Source organism: Macrobrachium nipponense, chromosome 24 (assembly GCF_015104395.2).
Source record: "Macrobrachium nipponense isolate FS-2020 chromosome 24, ASM1510439v2, whole genome shotgun sequence".
NCBI lineage: Eukaryota > Metazoa > Arthropoda > Malacostraca > Decapoda > Palaemonidae > Macrobrachium > Macrobrachium nipponense.
In genome coordinates this window covers 25847376-25873659 of record NC_061091.1, presented here as the reverse complement: position 1 = coordinate 25873659, position 26284 = coordinate 25847376, and the positions used below count along the sequence as shown (strand labels likewise).

The 26284-nt window shown below is 35.6% G+C and overlaps 1 protein-coding gene across 1 annotated transcript in view; it reads left to right on the top strand.

The window, feature by feature from the left end:
- Window positions 1–421: 421 nt before the first annotated feature.
- The window catches only part of LOC135205530 (discoidin domain-containing receptor 2-like), a 580705-nt gene continuing 554842 nt past the window's right edge, over window positions 422–26284 (top strand). Inside the window, 3 exon segments of the mRNA XM_064236283.1 lie at window positions 422–440; window positions 966–1108; window positions 10745–10799. The gene's annotated coding sequence lies outside the window, so the exon portion shown is untranslated.

The following is a 26284-nucleotide window of genomic DNA, read 5'->3' as shown; positions in this document are numbered from 1 at the left end:
GAGAGAGAGAGAGAGAGAGAGAGAAGGAAGGGTGGTTTGCTTGGGGTTAGTGGAGGAGAGGGTGTGTGTGTGTGTGTGTGTGTGTGTGTGTATGTGTGTCGGTGGTTAACACACCTTTGATATGGTCCCACCTCCCGATTATGTGAGGTCCCCGGTATGTACGACCCCTACGATCATCGCCCCCCCCCCCCCCCCCCCCCCGGCCCCCTCCCCATCCTAAACCATTTTCCTTCCCCTATCCCCCTTCCCAGTCGTCGTCGTCGCCTTCGTCCCGAAAGCTCACTCGCCCTACCGTCGCTCTCTTCTCTTCTCTCTCTCGATCTTCTCTCCTCTCTCTCTCTCTCTCTTCTCTCTCTTCTCTCTCTGGTGCTCCCAGCAGCTTACCCACGTTGTCTCATGTGGCTACCGAACAGTGGCACTCTAAGAGCGGTGCCGGGAAGGTCTGTCGCGTGGGGCTTGTCTAGCTTTGTCGCTGGCACTGCGCTGAGAGGGTGTCCAGGAGACGGAAGAGCTTTTCTTCTTTCGTCGAGCTTTAAAAAAAACCACATGGACTCCTCCTCTCTTTCTCTCTTTTCTAGTGCGCACACGTGTTGAAATGGGGGTTGAAAGTTTTCAATATTCTTATCAAATTTTATTCTTCTTGTTGATTTTGCAATGTTTTTAATTCTTTGTTTTTGGAATCGTGTTATTTTCTTTGTTATTGTCACGGAGTTGATTTAAGTTGCTTGTACGTCGTTATTTGTGTTTTTGTTATACTGAAAAAAACTGTCACTGTGACCATTATTATTATTATTATTGTTATTATTATTATTATTATTGTATTAACTTGCAAAGTGCCACATGCCGCGTTAATTTCCCCCAACGTACTACGAAAAAAAAGTGTTTTGTTATTTCCTTCAAAAGAAATGGAAATGTAGAAGTGTGTCGTACTTTGTTCACATGAAATCAATGCAAATTTCCTACAGAGAACGAAAGTGTTCGGAGGATTAAGTGAAAATTGAATCGGAGTATGTGTTCAGACACAAACAAAAAAGTTTCTGCTGCATTGATACAACTGGAGTATTAACGCTAGACTTGCGATGCAAGAACAACTTTTTGAACTTTCAAAGTAAGTATGATTTTTTTTAAATGTTTTATTACGTTTATATTTGATTTATTTGTATGGAAGAAAATGCTTTGGTTCGTTTTTTCAAAATCATTTGTAAATAGCAATATGTATAAATTATATATATATATATATATATATATATATATATATATATATGTGTGTGTGTGTGTGTGTGTGTGTATGTGTATGTGTATGTGTGTGTAGTGTGTGAAGTGTTTGCATGGTGAAATGCAAAAGGTGTGGATTAATTGCACAAATTATGTGTATGTGGCTTAAGGTTTTAAAGGACATAATTAATATACTATATATGTAGATACACATAAATATATATTATATATATATAAATATAATATATGTCTGTGTGTTTTTTTTGCATATATATAATATATATATATATATATATATATATATATATATAGTATATATAATATATATATATATAACACGTATTGTATAGGAGATGTTTTATATTTTAAAAAATATTCTATGTGCAGACTATAGACGGTTCATCTTGATTCTAGGAATTATTAAAATAATATATCAACATTAACTTAGTGATACATCACAAGTATTTTTAACGTATCATTGCAAGACATGGCTTATCTATATTTACCTTAGTCATCCTCTACTTCTAAATCCAGTACGCAGTTAGTGGTAATCAGTTTACACTAATCGCAGTACTTCTTAGAGCAAAGAGCAAAGGAAGAAGGTCATCTCTCTTGTTGACCTCAGCATTCCTAATCTATGATATAATATGTCATAATCTCTCTCTCTCTCCTCTCTCTCTCTCTCTCTCTCTCTCTCTCTCCTCTCTTCTCTCTCTCTCTCTCTCTCAAAATATTCCTATCAAAAACAAAATAATTTTTCATCCCCTTTTCTCTCTCTCTCTCTCTCTCTCTCTCGGCAAAATATTCACTATCAAAAACAAAATGTAATTCCTCCCACCTTTCTCTCTCTCTCTCTCTCTCTCTCTCTCTCTCTCTCTCTCTCTCTCTCTCTCTGCATTACTAAACTGTTAACAGTATCAAAATCTTACTAAACTGTTAATAGTATCCATTAAAAAAGTGTCCTATTTTTCCCAAGTTACACTGGCCAGACGTTGATACTCTCTCTCTCTCTCTCTCTCTCTCTCTCTCTCTCTTCTCTCTCTCTCTCTACTACCACCACCACCACCACCACATCAGGGGCAAAGGGGATTGTTATTTTGATCACCGAATCTACTCGAATGAGAGGAACTCTTGCGAGGAGGTGACACTTCCAGGGTTATCGGGATTAAAGAAGTGGAATGCCACTTGTCATAAGTGGAGATAAGAGAGAAGTGGAAGGAGGTGATGTGCGAGGAGTAGGAGTAGGAGGAGGAGGAATTTGAGTAGGCAACTGAAGTCGAGAGAGGAAGACAAGAGGTGAGTATTAAGGACTTAATGAGAGAGGAACAATTTATAGATGAGTTTTTTCACGAAGCAAAGGAGAGAAGGAGAAAATGGCTTAGAGAGAGAGAGAGAGAGAGAGAGAGAGAGAGAGAGAGAGAGAGAGAGAGTCTTTCTCCGACTGAGAGAAAGTGAAACAGAGTCATCCTAGGCACGGCAACGAGAAATATTTACTTCGAGAGAGAAAGAGAGAGAGACGTATGTTTTTCATAGTAAGAGAAGTAAGCGAGGAAGGGAGTGAGAGAGTCTTTCCAAGAATAAGATGAATGGTTTTTTTAAAAGAGAGAGAGTGGGTCTTTCCCCGACCGATACACACACACACACACACAGAGAGAGAGAGAGAGAGAGAGAGAGAGAGAGACGGTAGCATTTTCAGAACAAGACAGAGATGGAGAATTGCTTTCACTTGGAAAATGAAACACATAAGTAACTTTTTGAGAGAAAATCATTCACCAAAAAAATGAGAGAAAGTGACTTTCAGAGAGGGCAAACTGACCCTTTTAGAGAGAGAGAGAGAGAGGAGAGAGAGAGAGAGGCCGGATCTATGAAATATCCCAAACCTTCCCGAGTTATCAAACAAAGGGGAAAAGACAGGGTTACAGTGTCATTGACCGGTAGTAAAGTTAAAGTCTATTCATAGCCTGAACATTTGAATCGGGGTGTGATACTATTTATTAATATTATTATTATTAACTTTTGAGTGGCAAGTTGCTGGTTAAGGTGGGTATGATTGTAGAGTTCTAGGTACTAATATATGTATTTTATCTATATTTTTTCAAGTGTACGTACAAGTAATTAAATCATTAATTAAATATATACGTAACTTTTTCTGCATTTTAGTCATTTTGTAAGGAAAATCACATATGTATAATCTTAATAATTTTATAGCAAAATTTTGGAAAATTATTTCTTAGAATAGATTAAATCACATCTCAAAAACATTTTTACGGCTAGTTAATCGGAATTAGGGAATTATTTAATGAGATAAAGAAGGGCACATATAGCAAATTACAATTAGGTAGGGAATTACTTGATAAAGTAACGAAAGACAGGTGAGTTGTGGTTGGGCTCTTCCTTTGTGGAATTAAGGAGGAAATTGCTTTGGAATAGGGGTAATGGGTTGGGAATGTTTATTAAAAATAAGAAATGGAAAATAATTATATTTCTTATGTAAATGAGTAAGTGAAGGGTCACTGACCGATTAATAAGGCAGGTAAGGTCGATGATAAGGTGCGACTGTAATAAGGGGATTAGGCACTTAACATAATTCGAGTACTAAATGTATTAAAGAGAGAGAGCGGGTGAACATTGAAGTAGATTAATGTCGGAGGCAAGAGTGTCCTAGAGGTATTAAGGACATCAAATAATTAATAAGACTTCAGGTACAGATTTAATTATTATATCAAAGATATTATGTAACTAAAAAGAGAGATTAAGGCTAAAACTGAGATAGAATTAATGCCTGGTAAGGCTTATGGTAAGGGTTTAGTGAATTGAATAAAAGTAACATGAAAATGCTGAAATAATCTGGAAATACTAATCTGGTTTCTAAGCAAATAGTATATTAGTTGTAATAGGGTGGTAAGAAAAGCGTTCTTGAAAGTTAAAATAGTTTATTTTTATTTATTATAAAAATGTGAACTTTACTTTCGTGTCCATTTAAACCTCTTTCTCAACACACACATACACTATATATATTATATATATATATATATATATATATATATATATATATATATATATATATATATACAATTCAGTGTACTTGTACAACTTTCAAAGTTCACCATACATTCTTTATCTCTGGATCAATTATTATAACATTCAACCGTACATATCTCATCATCGTGGTATTCATTATCAACCTATACATCAAAAGGGAATTTTAAAATTTAAAGGTCACCCTTATCATCACAATTTCCATTATTAGATTCATCATTTTCGTCTTGAGATGACGTTCGAAAGAAGAGTTTACCATCACCATCATGTTTATTATAGCCATATTCACCTAAACAAATCTAAGATGTCCAAACCTTACATTCACCATTAACGCATTATTATCGTCTTGAAACGTTTAAAGCCGACATTCACCATCGCTGTCATCATCAGTGCCAGTATAAGAACGATGTCAGAATCAGAGAGATTATGTGACTGACATCACGTAAACTTTTTCGTTAGCCAAAGCCAGTGCCAATCAGCTAGCCAGAGTCGTTATCGATCGTCCGAACGGCGATAATGGAAATTGGGTCTTGCCTTGCGTTGTCTCTGCTTGTCTGGCCTTCAGTGCGTGCGTGAATGCAAAGGTGGGGTATAATTTTTTTTCTTTCGCGTGCTTGCATTTGTGTATTTGTTTTTTTGGTCCAAATGTCGTTGTTTTCTTGTTTTATATAGGTACGAGTTAATTGGTTTTTGTTTATTGTTTTCTATTGTTCGTATTTATTCCATAAGTTTTTAATGACGTACAGTAACGATAGAAATAATAATAAATAATAGTTGCAAATAGTCGCGTGACGTAGAGACGTAAGAATCGAGTTGGTTTCGCTTTGTGCTTGTTTGCTTTGGTCCGGCGCCTTTGTTTGTTCCTTTGTTTTCGTGATTTATTACCTTGGAATAGACGGCAAAGGTTTTCTGCGCTTGTGTTTGTTGTTAAACCGTCTTGGCCTTCGCCAGCTCTACTCTAATGCAAGGTACCTTTGTTCATTTTAGACGCGCGCGCGCGGACAACACACACACACATACACACATACATAAACTTTTTTTCCTGCCCCTTTGTTATTCAAGGGTCATAAGTGCACATAACATTAGTATTTATTAATGATCATCTTAAGTAACATTTCTGGTTAAACAACCAAAGGTACAGCAGACATGTTAAGGTTGATTAATTTGCACTGGTCGTAGGGTATGCTACGGGGGGAGGGGGCACCGGGTTTGGAGTCTTGGTAAATTGCTTGCATTTCACTTTTTACAATAAAGGCGCATATAACATTGCTGTATATAATGGATAATAATTGACATACGAGACGTTTAATTTAAATGATACAGCATTTATTTTTCCTTGTTATTGATTTTGCTCACTTTTCTCAACAATTATCATAACTTATCATTATCATTAGCACATTCCAGTTTTATTATTCCGAGTAATTTGAATATATCCTATTTTTTTTCTCTCTCTCCAAGCAAATGACGATGAAATGGAATAAATAAGTGGAATAAATAACGTTTGATTAACAGTTGAGTGTCATAATTATGGGCAATAATATCTAATGAGAGTAATTTCTAATAAGTGGCTCAATGGACAGAAAAAAATGAAGAAAGTTTTCAATTCTTTTTTTCCGGTTTGGTAACATTAGTTTTTACATGTATGCGTGCGCGCGCGCGCACACACACACATATATGTTTATATATATATATATATATATATATATATATATATATATATATATATATATATTATATGTTAAATCGTGTAAAAAATAAATGAAGATACCCTTTTATTTCAGGCTGTGGTTACAGTAATGTCTCAAAAAGGTAGAAAAATTGCTTACATACAGTGTTCCTTTGTGTTCCGTCTGTTATATTATTCATTTGGATAATTTTCACTTATATATATTATATATATACATACATACATACATATATATATATATATCCCCCCATTAACATATATATATATATATATATATATCTATATATATCCCCCCATTAACATATATATATATAATAAATATATATATATATATCTTATACCATTATACCAGTACCATATATATATCCATATATATACATATCATACATACATACATACATATATATATGTAACCTAATTCATTCTTATTGCCCAGTTTTAATTCGAGCTTGGTCTATAATAGGAACCTTGTATCGATGGAAAACTTCTCTTTAATACTTTCATTTTTGTATCTTTTTGATTTACTCTAAAAATAATATGTGGGTTAATTTTATTTTTTGAATATTTGATTTTCTTTCATTCATTTCACGCTAAGCTGAAAGAAGACTAAAAATTATGCTGTAGACAGGTTTTCTTTTGTATTGTTTGTATTTATTTTTTCTTTATGAAGGTTATAGGTAATATTTATTTCTTAAGATTTGTAATAGTTCATTGAATGTGCCTTTTTTTTTTTTGTAAAAGGATACGTTTAGTGTTTAAAGGATTAAGATTCTTTTTTAAACTACACTTTTGAATACATGCTGAAATACGTTGTATTAAATATATATTTGACTATTAAAGTATTTTATAATCTGCTATTCCTTTTTTAATCGATATGATTCAAACAGGTTATTTTTGAAAATTAGATCAATTTCAAAGATATTCTTGTAATGTTAGCCTTATTAATTTGATTTGACAAATCATAGAAAAATAATTGGAAGTTGATTATACAAGTTGAATTTATAATTCATTTAACCCTTAGGCTCCACGAAATGATGAGATTGATTAGGGTAAAAGAGATGTGACTAGAGTAAGAGAGAGAGAGAGAGAGAGAGAGAGAGAGAGAGAGAGAGAGAGAGAGAGAGAAGGGGGTGTTTCTCTTGATTAGTAGAAGGCCCATAATGAACCTCTTCAGAAATTGGATCAGCTGAATCAAGGCCGGATGAGAAACTCCGTAGTAGATTGCAGCGACCGAGTCAGTGATTAATGGTTATATATATATATATATATATATATATATATATATATATATATATATATATATATATATATATATAATACACACAACCACACACACAGACACACACACATATATATATATATTATATATATATATATATATATATATATATATATATGTATGTATGTATGTATGTATATAGAAACATTTCTGTAGAACATTTACTTAAGTATATCCCAATGCTTATTTCTATATCCACACATTTTTTTTTTCTATCCTTTATTGTTAATCAATAATTATCGGTAATATATATATATATATATATATATATATATATATATATAATTATATGTGTGTTATATATATATATATATATATATATTATATATATATATATATATATATCTTATATATATATATTAAACGATAAAGGATAGAAAAAGTGTAGATAGTTGAAATAAGTAATGGGAGATACTGTAATTGTTTCTACAGGTCAAATGTCTCTCAGCTCCTCTCTCTCTCGTCTCTCTCTCACTCTCTCTCTCTCTCTCTCTCTCTCTCCTCTCTCTCTCTCGGTGCTCTCTCCCCCCCATCAGACCCCTGAACAACAGACTTGGAAAAAGCAGAATTATTGAACGAGTATTTTTACAGTGTTTTCACAATTGAAGACAGTACCTCAATCCCTGAACCAGCTTTTAAATATAGAGGGGCAGAACCACTGGACAAAATAATTTTTACAGAAAAGGACATTAAAAACAAAATAGAAAAACTAAACAAGTTCAGATCTCCTGGCCCGGATGGGATTCATCCAAGAGAAATTAAAAGAGTTATAAGAGGAGATAGTTCCTCACCTATATAAACTCTACAGAAAAAACTAGGTAATGTGCCCCCAGTTTACAAAAAAGAGAAGAGCCGGGAAATTATAGACCTATCTATCTAACATCGGTCGTTTGTAGGATTTTTTTTATCCATAATTGCAAATTAAATTGTGGATCACATTGATAGAAACAACTTCTTGTTAAACAGCTACACGGTTTCAGACAAAACAGAACCTGCCTATCAAACTTCTTGGTGTTTTTTCATAACATGCTTGGAATTTACGACAGTAGTAAAGCAATAAACATACTCTACTTACATTTCCAAAAGGCCTTTGACAAAGTTCCACTCAAGAAACTAATGACAAAAGTTAGAGCTTTAGGAATTGTAGGAGCAATAGGAGACTGGATCGAAGACTGGCTAACTTACAGAAAGACAGAGATTCGTAATAAATGGTGAAAAATCAGAATGGGCAGATGTAACAAGCGGAGTTCCCAGGGTTCTGTCTTAGGCCCTCTCTTGTTTTTTTATTTACATTAATGACATTGATGTAGGCTTAAATTGCAGGTTAGCCAAATTTGTAGATGACACCAAACTAGGTAAAAAAAATGGCAAATACCTTTCAACTTGGATAAGTGTAAGGTGGTACAAATAGGAACAAACAACCCTCATGCCAACTACATGCTGCTTAGGAATGACATAAATAGTGTAGGACAAAAAGAGGATCTCGGAGTCATTATTACCAAGGACTTAAAATCCACAAAACAGCGCATAAAAGCTGAGAAGAAGGCACAGAAACTTGTGGGATATATAAAGAGGCAATTCAAATACAGAAACAAGGGAAACGGTGCTGCAGCTCTACACAAAGATAGTTAGACCTCATCTTGAGTATGCAGTACAGATTTGGTCACCAACACTAAGATATGACATAAATAGATTAGGAAGGGTACAAGCAAGAGCCAGAAAGTTAATTCCATCCATCAGGCAAATAGGTTACCAAAGGCGACCAGAGAGCCTGAACATTTATGCCTTAGAAACACGACGATTGCGAGGTCAACGAATAGAAACATTCAAAATATTGAAAGGCATAAAAAAAGTAGACAGTAACCTATTTACGTAAAACGAAAACAAGACAAGAAATAATTAATGGAAACTAGAACTGAAGAGATACAACACAACCCATCGTGAGCACTTCCTTACAGACAAGATATGTGACACGTGGAATAAACTGCCACATCAGCAGTGTGGAAGAGTTTAAAAGAAAGCTAGGCAAAATCATTAGGACACTGAATGAGCATTAAAACTGTTCTTACTGAAAAGTGAGCGCACGATGTCCCCTCGGATGGACTGAAAAGTCTTTGAGCGCTCTCTCTCTCTCTCTCTCTCTCTCTCTCTCTCTCTCTCTCTCTCTCTCTCTCTCTCTCTCTCTGCTTTAGTGAGATGTATATCAAAATATAACTTTTTTTCTTATATAGTAAATATTTGTATACATTTGTGTTTTTATTGTGTAAGTATGTATGTACAGTGTATTAGATAATGGACAAGATACACACAGTAAATGTAAAGTCAGGTGTGGAGAGCAAAGTCACATTGAATGCCATGAATATTTCTGTGGAATTTTTCTTCAGATTCCCTTTTGCCGTTTAAGCAAACTTCGCGCGGACCTGAACGGGCCTCATTGAAGCGAGGTTAGAGCAGGCCTTATACCGTATGCTAATGAGGGACGTGGAAATGCATATTTTATTCCGAATTCCTGAAGCCTTGATGTCATTTCCACTGGGTTTATTCAGCTCTAATGCATAAGCGGTTAGATAGTGAAGTCGGGGTAGTGGACTCCGTAGAGTTGTTTTCAACTCGTGAGAGCTTTGGTGTTCGGAATCATATTTCTCTCTCTCTCTCTCTCTCTTCAATTCCCTCTCTCTCTCTCTCTTCTCTCTCATCTCTCTCTCATATATATATATATATATATATATATATATACTCTATATATATATATTAATATATATATATATATATACACGTATGTACATGACACATAATTAAAAAAATTTCAAAATATCGATGGAATTATAAAAATTCCATATTTCATGAACATTTATTAACAAATTATATCTATCAGTATATAAATACACACACACACACAGACATATATATATATAGATAGATAGATAGATAGATAGATAGATAGATAGATAGATAGATAGATAGCCGACACCGGTTCCCATTTACAGTTGGGTCGACTTGAGTGCGGTAGGACATGTTCGAAGGAAATGTGATTTTTTCCCCAATGAATTTAACAATAGTCCGTGAACAGTTTCTGTTATATTTATGTAACTTGTACCTGCATTTTCATTTTGGAATTCGATCATTTTTACCTCTTTTATGCTTATCGTCCTTCTTAGTATGATTTATTATTCTTATCGTCCTTCTTAGTATGATTTTCCGTAGAACTTTCTCATAAATTAACCTCGCCAATATGAAATATAGTTAAGAAATTTGGCGCTTGAATGAAACCATGTTGCTGATGGATAGTTAAAACGACTGTCAATGTCTGAGTTATTAGAATTACTTAAGCAATGTTGAAATAATCCATGATATGTATTCGATGTTGTTAAATTTTTTAATTAAATGTGTAATTATTTATGTTTTAGTTGTTGGAATTTCTCATTGATTTATTTAAAATATATTTCATTAAAAGTGAATGACGACACGTGTGTACTAACTTATTAGTGCCCTTTTGGTAATACGTGCCTATTTCTGTTTTGCAGGTAATTGTATTGTGCTGGTGAAGTCTTCACGAAACTGGTGATACTCTTCAAGAAGGTGAATATTAGTGCGTGCAGTGTATCTCCCAACCTTCCACACCCTTTCTTTCGTATATGTAGCATATGTGTATGAGTTTGTATATGGAGTATATGTGTATGTGTTTGAGAACTCGTGTCCTGTAGATATATGCTCTCTCTCTCTCTCTCTCTCTCTCTCTCTCTCTCTCTCTCTCTCTCTCTATGTGAACTGACAAGCATTTCCGAGGTGTTACTTCCTGGTTAAATATGATTTACTGCTTATGTATATGTATGTATGTACTATGTATGTATGTATGTATAGAAGTATACCTACAAAATAATGTTATAGATACAGGAATATATCGTTAAGAATTTTTTCTTTATATATGTTACAATATTTTTAAAGTAGTTTCCAATACGCCAAACTTTGCTGGTATTTCTGTACATTATGTGAAACTTGCCATCATATTTATTTAATATTCATGTTGATGGATTTTCTATATCTGAGCCAATAATTTGTGTCAGCACCTTTACAAAATAAATATAAACTTCGCCCATTTTAAATGTCTATGATAATCCACAGTGTTTTATGACAGCCAATTAATTATGAAGTTCATAGACTTATTTCTCTCTCTCTCTCTCTCTCTCTCTCTCTCTCTCTTCTGCTCTCTCCTCGTCTCTCTCTCTCTCTCTCTCTCTCTCTCTCTCCACATCACTACCTCCTTTAAAGCTGCCCCACTTCCTTGAATAGGTTTTACATTTTAAGCTCAGAGCCCCGTATTTCCCATCCCGTCTTTTTCCTTATTGAAAAATCAATATCAGTAAGCGATAAATTTCCCCTATAAAATCTTTATTGTTCCCATGCTTAAACGAATCGCACCCTTCGTATCACCCCCCACCCCTCCCATCCCCAATCTCCCATACATAAACTAGCCCAGCCAGCTCGCAAGGGCGTACAATTCCCACCCCCCCCCCCCCTACCCCCTTCTCCAACGTAACGAATGAACTGATTTGCATAATTGCGCCAACAAATTGCGAGAGGCCCCTCACGCGCGCACACCTACAGGCGACGCCACCGTAGGAGGAAGAAGTTTCCTGGGCTCCTTCAGCATGGTCCCGCCCCTCCCCAGAACTTTGTCCCAGAGAATCCAATATTCATTTTTTTTTCCTATATTGGTGTCAAATTGAAGTCCGCCCATGTTCGACAAGGTGATGTCACGCGCGCACGAACGTACACGAATTTGGTTTCGTACTGATTTAGATAAAACTGTGTTTCCTGGTGTAGAGTTGGTCATGTTAGGATAATATTTGGCGCGATACAACTCTTAGCTTATTGCTTCCCTTATGAAGAGAATTTACCTTGCGGGGGTAGTGCCGTCAGTGCACCTCATGCGGTACACTGTAGGCATTACTTAAGGTTCTTTGCAGCGTGCCCTCGGCCCCTAGCTGCAACCTCTTTCGTGCCTTTTTTCGTACCTCCTTTCAAAAGACACTTTCTTCCATCTACTGTACACCCTCTTCCCCCTGTTATACCTTTCAACCCCTTTGCTATCAATTTCCGTTTCAGCGCTGAATGGCCTCATATGTCGCAGTGCTTAGCCTTTGGCCTTAATTCTACATTCGATTCAATTCAATTCTATGAGGAGATTTGCCATGATTGGGAATTTGAGTCAAGCGTTTTAATAGTAATAAGGTGGACATCCCAAGTTTTTGTTTTTTTAATTTGAATATTTTTATAATTGTTTTAAAAAAAAAGTTTAAAAAAACTGAGATTTTTTTTTGTTGTATGAAAGGCAAATTGGGGATAGGGGTAGGTTCGGTAGGTTTCGAGGTTGTGTTTTTAATTACATAGGAAAAATGGGTTCCACGGTTTTTATTTGTTTTTTGAAGGGATTGTGATGGAGGGGGTGGGGGGTGGGGGGGATATCCACCAGCTTTCCCCACCCGGATATATGGGTCAACTTTAATTTTTGTTGTACGGTTTTCGTTTTCATTTTTTATCCTTATGTATTTCTTTTCATTTCTCCTTCATGCCAGAAAGTAGATTTTTACATTTTTAATTTTGGGGAAGGGGAGGTAAGGCAGTTGCTCCTCCTCCCTCACCGTTGAAGTTAGAATGTAGAATTTAAATTTCACGAAGAGGTGGGGAAGCAATTACCCTTCCCTCCCAAGTCACCCACCACCCACTGCATCCCCACCCCTGTCTCATACCATACTCCAATTTTAACCTCTGCTCCAATTTTAACCTCTGCAATGTCATTCTAAAAGCCGGTTCATAAATGCCTAGACAGACGCACGTAGTAGATGTTTAAGGAAGGGTTCCCCTTAATCTTATCTCAGTATTTGCTCTGGAACAAAAAGTATTCAAAGATAAATTGAATTGATTACTTTTTTGTGTTGAGATGGGAAGATGTGAAAAATTTAATGCTTTTCATATTTGATGAACGAAGGACCAGAATCTAATTAAGGTTGACAATGAAAGTAGATGAGTTTGTTCCAGTTTTCTTGATATGGTGATGAATAAGTTGTAGGTTTCATCATGTAAAGATTCTCAAAGGCCTTTTACGTTATGATTTACAACAAAAGAGATGTAGATAACTGGAAAGTACATAAGACACAATATGTTAGAGTTTACTTAAATGAAAGTAGATAGTGGAGATCATTATTTGAAAAAATCGCCTGCCAAATGTATTAGCTCTTTGCCTAGCATTTTAAAGCCTTAAACATCTCTCTCTCTCTCTCTCTCTCTCTCTCTCTCTCTCTCTCTCTCTCTCTCTCTCTCTTCTCGTATGTATGCATGTATGCATTATGTATGTTTATGGGTGATTCAGTCACATAATTTGGTTTGTAAACTACTCTCTCTCTCTCTCTCTCTCTCTCTCTTTTATATATATATATATATAATATATATATAATATATATATATATATATAATATATATATATATATATATATATATTGCGTAATTGCGTGTCTTGTATGCTTTTGTTTGAGGAACTTTGTTTATTTGTTGTATCTCTTGTGCAGAGAAAATTATTCTCATTGAAGAACTCCCTTTTTTATTCTTTCTCGTGCAGATTAAATTTCCATTTCTTAATAGAAGCGGTTGGGGAAAAAATACTTCATTTTTATTCATTTGGTCATGCACAAAAGTTTCCAGCATTTAATTAGTTTTAAACAAGTTTGGGCCGCGTCATGGAGAGAGCAAATTCATGAAATATGCAGAAAGTACGCGAAAAGAAATTGTGCATATTTTATGAAGCCATGCGCGCGTGCTGAGTTATGCAAAACGTAGTCTAATAAAAAAATCTATGCGTATTTTTATAAGGAACGTTGAGGAGAGCTGGTTGTTTTTTTTATTTATACAAGTTGTGTTTTTTGTTATGAACGGGGATGTAGAGGCCTGGCTCCTGCTTATGAAGAAAATAAGATATTAAATTTGTACGTACGTTTTCAGGAACTGTGAAAGATGCTGATTGGGCGAATATGGCAGAAGTAAATCCCAAAATTTAAATGAAACAAATACTTTTAGACGCACGTACATTCATACACTTTGTATGTATCTTAAAAAATATACGGTTCCCAACTTAACGTTAAAATCGTAAGAACCCAAATGTTTGCCATTCGTCTTTCCTTAAAATGGTTGGGATAAATCTTGTTGTGTCTATAAATAAGTCTATAAATAATTATTTGCTTCCTTTGATATTTTGGATTTACTTTTGCTATATTCGCCAAATCAGCCTCTTTCAAAGTTCCAGAAAACGTCCTTGCAAATTTATTATGTTATTTTCTCCATGATCAGGAGACAGACCACACATCCATGATAATTAAGCACACCTTTTGTACAGATAAAAAAATGCCCAGCTCCACTCCAATTTAGTTTGTTATTTTATTCTTAGACTGCGTTTTGCATAACCCAGCTCGTGTGCATATATACACATACGAATTATGTACATACATACATACATACATATATATATATATATATATATATATATATATATATACATATATATATATATATATATATATATATATATTGTGTATAATTATATAGTATATGGGTTATGCAAAACGCAGTCTACGAATAAAAATTTAGTGGAGTTGGTTATTTTTTTTTTCTATACAAAAGGTGTGCTTAATTATTATGAGTATATATATATATATTATATATATATATATATATATATATATATATATATATATATATATATATATATGTATTGTATAGTATATATATACATACTATATCTATCTATCTATCTAATCTATCTATCTATCTATCTATCTTCTTCTATCTATCTATCTATATATATATATATATATATATATATATATATATATATATATATATATATATACATACATATATATACATATATACATTATATATATATATATATATATATATATATATATATATATATATACTGCATATTTCTGGTAGTGGGTGGGTGGGGGAATTGGTAATTACTCACACGCATGAAAATACATTTATGCACATACACATAGACTTAAACATTTGCAGAGAGGAGGCAAATGTTTGTTACCGATCAGATTCCGTGTTGCCTTTGGAAGTGAGCTGTGATGGAGTGTAATATTAAACATGGCGTTTCAGCATTTTTAAAACGCTGCTATGAAGTACCTATCCGGTTACCTTGGGCGGGGAATGTGGGTGTGTTTGTGTGTGTGTGTGTGTGTTTGTGAGCTTGTTTTTATGTTATAGATTTTAAGCAAGTATATGGTTACATTTGGGTGATTTTTCTGTAATAATATTCCACAGCGTCTAACTTTGTGTTTTATTTTGGTATCTTAAAAATAGCTATTCGCGAATTTCTCTCAAGATTTCATTAGGTTTGAGGGGCTGTTTGGGGAAGGGGGGGGGGGGGGGGGGCGGGGGGGGGGGGGGGGGGGGGGGGCGGGGCGGCGGCTGGCGGTTGGTGATTGAGCTATATAGTTAAAGAATGAAATACATTTTGAAATGGATCAGAGTGATGATTTTGGATATTTTCGCTCGTGTTGTTTCCTTTTTGCCCGTTTTTTTGCAGTTATTTTTTTATATGAAACTATATTGCAAATATTAATCATCTCTTAAATTATCGTGAATCATTATTTTCTGTAATGGGTGAGGTGGGTTCCATGTCAACAAGTGGTTCTCCCATCATTTTCCACGTAGCATTACAGACTGCCTTGCATCTGAACTGTGCTCTTTATAGGGAGTCAATGTTAAATGTTCGAATTTTCTTATTACCAGTAAACCTGGACATGTACGACTCGAAGTTTGCTGGTAATTGGGAACAAGCAAACCGTCATGGCGGATAAGGAGTCGCCTCTACCGTTGTTTCGCCACTTCCGGTAGATGGAGTTTAAACTGGTAGACGAGGCAGAAGGAACCAATTTGAATACGGAATTGCAATCCTTTCTTATTTTGTCGTACTTCTCTACGGAAGGAGAGTTAATTTACTCGTATGTTCTATGTATCCTTTATTCTGGAAGTGAATCTCTCTCTCTCTCTCTCTCTCTCTCTCTCTCTCTCTCTCTCTCTCTCTCTCTAACTTCCATTTGTTGGTGCTGTTACTTTCCACTATTATTATTACTATTTGGCAGATATTTAGCTTATGATAATGTGGTATGTCATATCGAATAGATTTTTTTTTAGAAACAGAAAGTAGCAAATGATGCGTAAAAATATCTGTAAACGCAACGAAAGATACAATTAACTTTTTCAGTATCAGATGTTAGTTATCTGCTGGAAATGTTTGAGATAATATATATATATATAATTATAATTATATTTATATATATGTGTCTGAGCGCGCGCATAATTCTTTTTGATGCGTTGCAAAAAACACCACAAATAGGAACCAAACTAAACTTCAACAGACATATCTATTTCATTTCAAACTGAAATATCACAAAAGAGGCTAAACTCCCTTGAAAACAGGACCACAATATTCCGATTCAAATAACCTTGAAATTCAAATAAGTAAAATGCATCAACTGAAAATGATAAAATACTGAAAAAGTTTTGAGAACCATGTGAAACAAAATCAATTAATAAATAGGTAAATATAAAAGTAAATATCTAAATAAACAAAAATGAAGAACCAAGCAATGGCTCACATTTCTTATGAAAGAGATACCAAGGACCATACTCGTATCTTCTCCTTAGACAATAAACGCCTTCTTTGAGGACAATAAGGGCCTATTTTTTAAGCTTGAATACGGCTACCACTGTTACTCGTATATCTTCAGTAATTGCTAGTTTCAACGTTGCTACTGCCGAGAATTATCATAGTAGTAACCAGAGTTATTACCAAGATTATCATTCTGAAGAAAACACCATTATGAATCTCATAATTCTAGGGTAAAAAGTACCTCCTCTCCTCCTCCTCCTCCTCCTCCTCCTCCTAAACATATAGAAGTTGCTCATTCTACCGTAACACGTGCAAGATTACATTCATTTTGCAAACTTGAATAGCGAGATCGGACCCAGTTTTGATGACGCCAAGTGTTCCCGTCAAATTGTATACGCGTTGAGAACTGGATAAACGGCACGTTTTTTAAATTATTTATTTACGTATTTATTATTATCATTTTTGTTTTATATATATATATATATATATATAATATATATATATTTATATATATATTATATATATATAATAAGGTATGTATTCTTAAGTAATGCAATTGCTTATTTAAGGTATTAACATTAGCTGTGTACATTTTGCCTTACCCTGAGATTTTCAGTATAGAAAAGAGAAGACATGGATATTCAGAATTTTTATATTTTTTATAAGATCACACAGTTAGTACCATACTCGGTCATCTTAACTCTTCTATTGTACAAATTATTTCCAACCTTCCCTGACCTTTTTAGTGAGGACCAAACCACCACCACCTTGGCCCATATGAAGCCACAGATCCCGATTCCATTTTCACTACGACAACTTATAACTGCATCTCATTTCTTCCATTCACCTCTGTCACCTCTTTTCCACCTCTCTTCCCCGGAAAAAAGATTTCGCGAACAATTCACTTCCATATTGAATGTAAAGCTTTGATGATAATTTCGTGCATTCCAACTTTTGCTTCCTGTGAGGCAATTTCACTTTGTAATCTCTTTGGAAAGGTCCCCAGGAATCATCTTCTTGAGTCTTTTTCGCTGTGATTTTGTGATATTCTTGGCTATTTTCAGTTGGTTTTGTAATCTTCGCTTATTGCTTCAATTGTGAAGTCGTTCACTTGGTAATCAATTGTAACATAATTATTGCTGTAATTTCACGACATTCATTCGTATGTTTATGACCTGTACCTTCTCTATTTTTGCAAGTATGTTTTAATGTCATCTGTGTATTTATCCGTCCATCAGAGAGAGAGAGAGAGAGAGAGAGAGAGAGAGAGAGATGCTTAAGCGCAGGTCAGTTTCATATGTTTCGGCCCAAGAAATTCGTTAGTCATATTCATTATTCTGCATACGAGCTTGATGGGGTGTTTTACGCTGTGCTGGAACCCGGCGCTGCACGTCATGTCTCCCCTACCCTCCCGATCCCATTCTAACCCAGCCCCTTACCTTTGGCGGACAAACAGGTTTGCAAGAGGACGGTGGATGTGTTATGTCTCCCCTAACCCTCCTTTAGTTCAGACAAATAAGAAAGATCCAATCGGCTTCAATTGTTATAGATTCCTTCCTTTAGATCTGACACTAACACGCGCTTCGTCGTCCCAGCTAATAACAAATCAAACCAAACATTTACTCTGGCGAGTCAGTGAACCGAGCGATTGAATAAATCAATAATTACTCAAGCGCGCTTGCAGGGTACGGCCCTCGGACGAGCCGTACCTTAAACCAGGATTAATAGAGCCTTTAAACGACATCACCTGGGACAGACTCGTTTCGAACCTTTCTGGATCAAAAGGGTTGAGGAATCTCACGGGTATTTGCCTGCCACCTGAGCATTTGTGTGGCTGGCACTACCGATGATGTTCGTGTGTGTGCATGTGTGTGTTGATGATGTCTGCCATGTGGTGTTTGCAATTCCGCGACGCTCTTCATTAGATCTATTGCAGGACCCACAGGGAATTCGAGTGGAATGTCTGCTACGTCATCACAATGATTATATCCGTTCTAGAAAAATTATCTGAATGACGATACTTCGCCTACATTACTGTATGATTACATATATCAAATATGATAATACGTTTTGAGTTTTCGCTGAATGCAATAATTGTTCTATTTATCATAAGGCACATAAAAGTTCATACGGAATTTGTATCGTCATAGTTATGATATGTGTTGAACCACTGAAATTTATTTGTGTACTCAAACTATGTGATGCCTATCACGGTGGAATGATACGTGTGTTATACTTTCCGGAATGCTTGTTGAAGGTCATCTGTAATGCTTTTTTTTATGCAGTAGCCATTTGCTTTGTATTGACCTGGCATGCTCTATGGGGTCATTTACTCTGCACTCATGTGGCGGAAGGTATGCGGAGTTACGCTTTGGTATTGTCGTCGGTAGTTACTTCACTTTTTATTATTGATTGACGCCTCATGTGATGACGAATGTACTTTTGTGAAATTGCATTCCCCAATTAGTTTAAGGTATCAGTATTTTGTACTTTTATCTCTACCAGTTTCTCACTCGGTACATGTTATCTTTGAAATCAATTTGATATTCTATTCTTGTCCATGAGCGCTCCGGCTTTGGTTGGATAGACTTCCTACTATTTGTGGCTTTTATTACAAAATGTCTTTCGTCATTATACTTTTATGTTTTAGTGATCTGTTAGATAGAAGCCTAACTAAGAGGGATTTTTAATGTGTTTTGTAAATACTTCTATCACATGTAAATATTTAGTCCAGTTTATACAATTTCTTTGAAAGTTATTAAAAAACAAGGTTGTAGATTTTATTGATTTACCATAAAAATCATTGGAGTGAGTTTGTGATAGAATTCTTCTGCTTAATGAAGAGAATAATTGAACTTTGTTTTGTTGAATGTTGATCTGTGAAATTTTTCGCAAGATCTAAACCCTCGTGATTATATCTTTATTTGTGGTGCAATCTTGAAGTAGCAAGGTGACTCTGAGTTATAGGTTTGGACCATTCAATAATTTCCAACACAGAGGAGATCGTCATCATCTCCAGAACCAGTAGTACCTTTCTCCGCCCAGGTATTTCACTCTTTCTGACATCACTAATTGGAGCGTGAGGTGGATAAGGAGTGCATTATTATCGTGAAGCATCAACCATTTTCCCTTCAGTGATTCATAAATTACCCATGGCGGGGTTAATTGCAGTGTGAAGTGGATGGGAAAGCCATATTTATTTATCACCTTAGAAATTTTCAACCCCTGTGACTCATAGACTCATACGCTTCCACGTATGTGACGTTGCTAATTGAAGTGTGAAGAATGTGAAACTCGCCCCAGCCGAAAGCTCTTGCCGTCCTCTGTAATCTAAATTGATCGCATAGCATCGCTGAATCAGTCATTAGCGTTATGTGTGTTCTTTGGCAGTATGTTTAATCCTTTCCTAAAGAAGTCGAAGTCGAAGTCGAAGTCGAAGTCGAAGTCGAAGTCGAAGTCGAAGTCGAAGTCGAAGTCGAAGTCGAATTCAACGAATAAAAACCATAAACAGACGCTAATGAAAAAGTCGATTTGATCTCGGTATTTAACACAGTAACCTACTCACCTGGCCAGGGAATCGGAGCTGATGCAATCAAAATTCTCTATCTCCTTTTTGTCGTCCTGAGTTTCTGCTTCCTCTCTCTCTCTCTCTCTCTCTCTCTCTCTCTCTCTCTCTCTCTCTCTCTCTCTCATCCCTCTCTCTCTCTTCCGAGTTCAAGTAGTTGAGGACTTACAGACCAGAGACATTCTTCTTAATCTCTTAGGGAATTCGAGGGTAAAGTGGGTATTTATGGGCCAACCTAGATTCACTCAAAGACGAACAAGGTCCTCTCTCTCTCTCTCTCTCTCTCTCTCTCTCTCTCTCTCTCTCTCTCTCTCTCCTCTGTTTTGGAAAGTGTCACTTTTTTATATTATATCATCATTATTCTTATTCCTCGTCCGATAAATACGCACTTATTTGTAGAGGTTAAATGAACGATTATTGAAAATAAATCTTTTTGCCTTTAAATATTTTATTAAAAAAAACATCAGAAACTATTTTTCCTTCATATTTTAGTTCATTCTATCGCGATTGTCATTGTTATTATTATTATTTATTTTATCCAATATTTTTTTCGTTGTAATAATAATAATAATAATAATAATAATAATAATAATAATAATAATAATAATAATAATCAGGAATCTCAGCGTGAGACCTCAATCACCCCAAGCGAATTCAATCCAAGATTGATGAAATGTTGATGCAATATAAAGTCGCAGGTGTTCGTCCCACGAGAGTCTTTTCATTCGGTGGTTGATGTCAACAAGTAAGTTATTTTGGGCGGACAAACAAACAAACTCCATAGATTTAAACAGACGCTAAAGGCTCTCGGACAAAAAACGCGTGATCTGGGTTAATATGTAACGTTAGATACAGCTGATGTGGTTGGACAGATAATGTGTATAATCAGTGGCGCAATGTAAGGCAGAAGGTGAATTGCTGAAGATGAGTAGCGTGGGAAAGAGGAATAGTCGGAGGAGAAGGTGATAAAGAAGAAATAAGTGAAGGCTGGAGACGATACGTTTATATATAGATGGGGATAACTTGGAAGTATGAGAATAATAAAGAATTGCATTAATAAGCGGTAAAAGAGGAAAGGAAAAAAATGGTTACATTAGGGGAAGCATTAAAAGGCGGAAAAAATAATCAATACAGAATAGAAAGAACGTGACATAAAAATCGTTTAAAAATGTAATATAATAAGAAGATTAAAATGGGATATTGACGAATGCAAAACAAAGGGGAAAAATGAATGATCACGTATATCATAAACAGAGAGTGTTTGGAGTGAGAAAAGAAACATAGTAAAGGTACAGTTACAAAGCGAGGACGAAAATAGTTACCAAAAGAATAAGAGAGAGAGATGGAGAGAAGGTGGTCTTTTAGGTCAGTATGAGATAGAGAGAGATGGGTGTTGGTTTATAGAGAGAGAGAGAGAGAGAGAGAGAGAGAGAGAGAGAGATGGCATATTGAAAAGTGTTAAATGAAGAAAAAGAAGAAAAAATGACGCCTTGGTTCGTTCACCTACTCTCCGTAAAATCTGGCACGAGGCATTGCTGTGGGCTACCTGTGCTCTTGTTTTCCGACGTTGATTAAAAGCTCCCCTTGATCTGGTGTTCCTACTCATATGTCTTCCGCTTAGAGCTCCCAGATCCCAATGTCTTGGGAAAACAACCGAAATAAATGAAATGTGATTCTCTCTCTCTCTCTCTCTCTCTCTCTCTCTCTCTTCTCTCTCTCTCTCTCATAACGAATATCTTGATAATTTCGAAGATTATTTAGTATGTGAATTTAATAAGCACCAATGTCAACTCTCTCTCTCTCTCTCTCTCTCTCTCTCTCATCCCTCTCCTCTCGTCCTCTCTCTCTCTCTCTCTCTTCTCATTTAAGGCAGTCTGGGCTTCACTTTACATGGTGACAGTAACTCGATCTTTTACATTACTGGTGCATCTGTCAGTATTATTTACGTACAGTATTTCACAGTATGGTTGTAATGTATGTCGCTTACAAACTGCACCTGCCACTTATATATACTTTTTTAGTCTGTGAGACAAATTACTTGTCGTACTAACGTTATTCTATCTGTCGTGCATTTGTTTGGGCAAAGAATGTGTTTTAGTTTTGTGTTTCTGGGTTAGCGATGTATTTGTTGAGGCTCATTTAGCTTCCTGTGCGAAGAGGTAAATTTCGGCATTAATTTCACTGTTATTTATTAATTGCTGTGGCTCCTATACTGTTTTGCATATTTTATTTTCTTATTTCTTAAGCAGTGTAGTACCTTACTTTAAATTTTATTTGTTTGGTATCAGATAACATGAATGATTTAGTTCTCCCCTTTGTATATGGATTTGCACAACAGTTTTTTTTTTTTTGTATTTATCCAAGGTTAAATACGTTCACACACTTCAAGTATTTGCCCATTCAGTGGAATCCTTGTGAGGGGTCGGATAAAGTGGAAAAATAAAGGTCGATGTAACGGGGCAAAATTGGGCTCCCGTAGCCTACCATAAATGAAAGTTGATTCTTATTCATGTTTTTATTTGGTCTGATTACTGTATACTTTAAATATTTTTTTTTCTTTTTGTAAACATGCACTTTATGATGGCTTCCACACTATGCTGAATTGCATCACAAGCTCTTTACAATGGCTTACACTCTGTGCTTAATTGTATCATAACCGAATTCCAAATCTCAGTGTCAGAAAATTTGCAAAAACTGAAAGGTCACAGTGAGACGTGAGTTAATATCATCTTCAGTGGCCTTGAAAATAAGTGATGTGGCCTTCCATCCATTTTCTGTCTTTTTTTTTTTTATTCCTGTTCCTTCAAACGTTCTCCTTCGGCCATATAAAAAGAGAGAGAGAGAGAGAGAGAGAGAAGAAGAGAGAGAGAGAGAGAAATGAAGATTTTAATGGTCTCTCAGCCAGAGCTGTTTCAAATAACCGACCTTTGACGAGATGTTGAATTAACTCGGTCTCATCAGAAAATCTCTGAAACCAGTGTTACTTGCTGGATTCCCTCTTAAATTGGATTTGGCTCTCTCTCTCTCTCTCTCTCTCTCTCTCTCTCTCTCTCTCTCTCTCTCTCTCTCTCTCATTTCAGATGTATTTAAAATGTTGAGGTCTCCTTCTCATGTAAATAAATGTCGAATAATATTTTGAATTTCATCTCTCTCTCTTCTCCCTCCTCTCTGTCTCTCGTTTTCTCTCTCTCTTCATCCCTCAGTCTCTCAATCGTCTCTCATCTCTGCAACGCTGAGGCCTCTTTCTTTATGGGTCCAAAGGATAGATGGCGCAAATGTTGACAATTTCGTCTCTTCGACATTCGGTTTATTTATTATTATTATTATTATTATTATTATTATTATTATTATTATTGTTATGATTATTATTATTAATATTATTATTATAATAATAATATTATTTATTATTATTATTGAAAAAGAAACCCACAAAATCACTTTGTAACTTGTTTACTTCTAAGTATTTACATTTAGTTTTACTCCACACTCGAGTACTTTCAGGCCCTTTCTGTGGCCCATTCTCAAGAGATGTTTGGGATGTTAGCCTGGGTCAAGGCCCAGCAGTCTTCTGGAACTTCTCTCGTTGAGCTGCATTTATGTGATGGCTGTTCTGGTTTTCTTGAGAGTTGCCAATCCCCTCTTGTCGCTCTGATATCTGAGCTGATGGTCAATGGGATTCACCCTTGTGGTAAGGGTGTGGTCACCAAAAGTCTGTTGGGTAGGAAACCTAATCTCCAGGTCAGCAGGGTCAATCTTAGCTTCTTTTAATATCAAAGCTCGGCTGATGGGATCTTCTGAGGTAAAACCTTTGTTTCCTTCAATTGATCCCATAAGCCGAGCTTTGATATTAAAAGAAGCTAAGATTGACCCTGCTGACCTGGAGATTAGGTTTCCTGCCCAACAGACTTTTTTGGTGACCACACCCTTACCACAAGGGTAAATCCCATTGACCATCAGCTCAGGATATCAGAGCGACAAGAGGGGATTGGCAACTCTCAAGAAAACCAGAACAGCCATCACATAAATTGACAGCTCAACGCAGAAGAAGAAATTCCAGGAAGGACTGCCGGGCCTTGACCCCAGGGCCTAACATCCCAAACATCTCTTGAGAATGGGCCACAGAAGGGCCTGAAAGTACTCGAGTGTGGAGTAAAACTAAATGTAAATACTTAGAAGTAAACAAGTTACAAAGTGATTTTGTGGGTTTCTTTTTCAATCTTCAGAAGAAAACTGAAAGAAGTTTTTGTTTGATTATTATTATTTTGTATTATTATTATTATTATTATTATTATTATTATTATTATTATTATCCGCACCCACGTTACCTTTCCTGGAGATACGTGACGACTTCTCGTCCATCCTTCAATCCTGCGAGTGACTCCCCGAAAATGAAAGTGGAAAGGAAGAGTCCTTAACAGACGGAAAGTTCACGGTCCTGTTGAGTGTGATCTCCAAAGGCCACTGGAGCCTGTATTTACTTCCTGCATTTACCCTGGAATTGCTCTGACTTTCTGGACTGATGCGAGGCAGACTCCCGCGTTGACATGCTATGCGGGCCTTCAGGTAGTCATGGTTTATGATGATGGGACCGATTTTTGGGTAAATGTTTCCAAGGCTTTGGAGATATATATATCTATATACGATATAATATAGTATATATATATATATATATATATATATAATATATATATAGGTATATATAATTATATATATATATATATATATTATAATCTATATAATATATATATATATATATATAATACATTAAGTATATATTCGACCACTGATGGCACGCGATACCCATACTGGAACCCTGGGATACTGCTACCCTACTTTCCCGATCATCTTCCAAACCAGCCCCCCCCCCCCCCCTCACCCGAGGAGGACAAAGCAGGTTGTATGGGGTGGGTGGCTGTGCCCATATCTCCTCTACTGTCTTCCGCACCCGGGGTAGGCCAAACAACAAAGGTCAGATCCTCTGATATATATTGTCTATATATATATATCTTTTTATATATATATATATATGATATATAAAATTCTCATATATATATATATATATATATATAATATTTTTATATATAATAATAATACACATATGTGTGTGTATAGATGAATGAATGAATAATTATCACATCACCGTGATTCACGAAAAATTTTCGAGCTACAAATATCCTTTAATATCTAATTCGCTCTATCTCGGAACTGATATATTTTCATATATGTAAACCGAAGGGGAATTTTATAGTTGATAATAATTTCTTTCCCTCATGGGATCGAACCACCGTCCAGCGGACAGGGACGAAATCAGGACGACATTGACGTTAGCGATTCGGCTAACAAGTGAGGTTATAAGTTTATATCGATTCTGACTTTACAAATCACCGTCGAACTCGGTTATTTGTAATTAGAATCGATATCCAACCCCTTCTACCATGTTAGCAAATTCGAACGTTTGACGAACGTAGCCATATTATGAATAATTATCACATCACCGTGATTCTTATAAATTATTCGAGCTACAAATGTCCTTTAATATCCAACTTGCTCTACCTCGGAATTGATATATTTTCATATGTGTAAACCGAAGGTGAATTTTTTAGTTGACAATAATTAGATATGTTTGATTGTGCTTAAATCTTATAAATAAATTTAGTTTTCACAAGTCGCAATGTTTTCGTGATTTCAAGCAGATAACGAAATGCTCTTAGGGACATTTGATTCTCCCCAGGGGTTAGTACTAAACACGACGAAACAGTGACTCAACTACACTATTTTGCCATGTTTAGTACTAGTCCCTGGGGAGGGGGGGTGTCAAATGTA